The following is a 2,540-nucleotide window of genomic DNA, read 5'->3' as shown; positions in this document are numbered from 1 at the left end:
GTGGCGCGCAAATTTGAATTCTCAGGGGAGAGTTTATTTTATTTTGAATGGTGTGCGTTTTATTAACGACTGAATAACTTGCCCTAGTGGCCACACATGCGCTCTTAGTCTCCTCATGCCAAAGGTCTGGGGTTCGAATCCCCCTCGCCCCAGACTTTTTGGTTCTTTTATTTTTCAAAGATTTACAACTTGTTTTGAAACATAACCAAATGAAGGCAAGTCACTAACACTGAGCGCGCGTTGGCTCAGTGGTGTTGTTTTGGGCTGGTAACCTCAAGGGCGTGGGTTCAAACCCTCCAAGGGCCAAAACTTATTTTTTTAACACTAATTTCTTTCATTTCTCTTCACAACTTCACATATTTATTTAACCTATCAAAATAAATCATTTTCACTTCATTTTTCATACACCTATTATTTAATATATCTATTTTGTGAATAGTCAAAAAAATCATAAAAATATTATTTATTTTTTGAGTTTTTAATTAGGTTTAAAATAGTATGTTTTAAGTGTTTTCTTAAATACTTTAAATATATATATATTACTTTATTTTAACCTAATCACTTTGTAAATAAGTTTATGATAAAACCCTAATTATTTAGGTCTTAATTAAGTAAAAATCTTTATTTTTACTTTAATTAAGTTGACTTTTGTCAATTTTCAAAGCTGTTATCAATCTCCGATTAAACGGATGATTAAGGTTTTCAAACAACAAAACCTTATATCATTTCAAATCATTTTCAACTGCTTTTATCACCAGTACTGTAAAGTACTGGGCCTCTAATAGAGTGTAAGTCCCAAAAACCTTCTCTTCTTAGCTTGTTTTCAAAACTGTATTTTCAAAATCTTCTTTCTGTTTTCAAAACATTCTTCTGGTATTTGAAGGGCATTATTCCCGGTGAAACTCTTCAGATACCTATGTGACCTTTGTCCATCTTCACTTCTTCTGTTTTCAAAAACCATTAGCTGTTTATCATATACATTCAACTGTTATCAACAAAAACAATAAAAATACTGTTGAGGCTCTGTACATACTTCTTCAATGGCCTCCACTCCATCCAGGTTAGGCTTTACAAGCTTTCAATTTACAGTCTTTGTTTAAATTACTGTCAAATATAAACTGTGCACATATATTAGTTTAGGACTGCGTTTGAGTATAAACCTTAGGACAGTTAAACTATATATATATTATTAGGAATATGACCTAGGATTGAGAATGTCTTCCCGGTGAAGGCTCTTTCCTAATTAGAGATCTGTAGTTCAAACCCCCAAGATGAATTATTCCCGGTGAAACATCTTGGCAAAAACCTTAGAATCCAAATAATAGGACACATCCACCCAAAGAGGAATTATTCCCGGTGAAACCTCTTACCCATTTGCTTAGAGCCAAAATAAGTTCAAAACTACATAAGCTTTCTCTTGTGCTATAACAAGGACCCTCGGTTAGCCTCCTCTTGGGCTTTGTACAAGCACCCACAGGCTTCTTAAAAGCATTTCCAGCTTCCTCTTGAGCTTGTATACAAGGACCCATCAGGTTTCTTATAAACATAGGAACAGGTCTTTAGTCACCTTTTAGCCTACCCTGGTGAGTTTCTTCCAATTTAAACCAGACTTTCAACAAGCTAAGTTTGTCTCAATTTTGCATTGAGTACACTTTTTGGAATGAGAGACATGGACAGTCTCTGTCACCCTTGTCTTCATCAATCTTCCTTAGCAGAGTCTAGGATCCATGTTTGATCATCCTCAGCATTGAGTCAGCCTTCATCTTGGGCTTTAAACAAGAAGTCTCACTAGATAATCTTTCTGCCAATCCTTTCATCCTTTAATAATTAATGGAGTGCTACCCAAATCAATTATCATTTTAACAAAAACCCCTGGAAAGGGTTAGCCTCCAAAGTCAATTAAAATCAACCTCCATTTCAATAAATCCCTGGAAAGGGTTAGCTTCCACACATTCCTTTCATTTTTCAATAAAATTCCCTGGAAAGGGTTAGCTTCCACACATTCCTTCATTTCAATAAAAATCCCTGGAAAGGGTTAGCTTCCACACATTCTTTCATTTTTAATATAAACCCCTGGAAAGGGTTAGCCTCCAAAGTCAATTATTAAATGTCAAAAAATAAAGATTCATTTCTCTTAGGAGATAATTTCCCCAATAGAGTCAAAACCCCTGGAAAGGGTCAGCCTCCAAAAACATGATAAAGTCAGTCTTTTAACAGACAAATTCACCAGCTGAGTCAAAATCCTTGGAAAGGGTTAGCTTCCAAAGAAAAACAGTCTTTTAATAAATAAAACCTCCTCAGTAGAGTCAAAACCAACAAAAACAGTTAGCCTCAACCTTGGGCTTCATACAAGGCACCCAAACAATAAAACTCCCCTGTTAAGAGTCAGCCACAACCTTGGGCTTTGTACAAGGCATATAAATAGAGTCTCCCCAGTGAGTTCTTCATCATTCAGTAGCCACAACCTTGGGCTTTGTACAAGGCAGATAAACCATATCTTTCATGTGTCAAAGATTCCTAACACTTAGGATCTTTCCCCA

This window comes from Vicia villosa, unplaced genomic scaffold, assembly GCF_029867415.1.
Source record: "Vicia villosa cultivar HV-30 ecotype Madison, WI unplaced genomic scaffold, Vvil1.0 ctg.003455F_1_1, whole genome shotgun sequence".
NCBI lineage: Eukaryota > Viridiplantae > Streptophyta > Magnoliopsida > Fabales > Fabaceae > Vicia > Vicia villosa.
Note: the sequence above shows the minus strand (reverse complement) of the source record.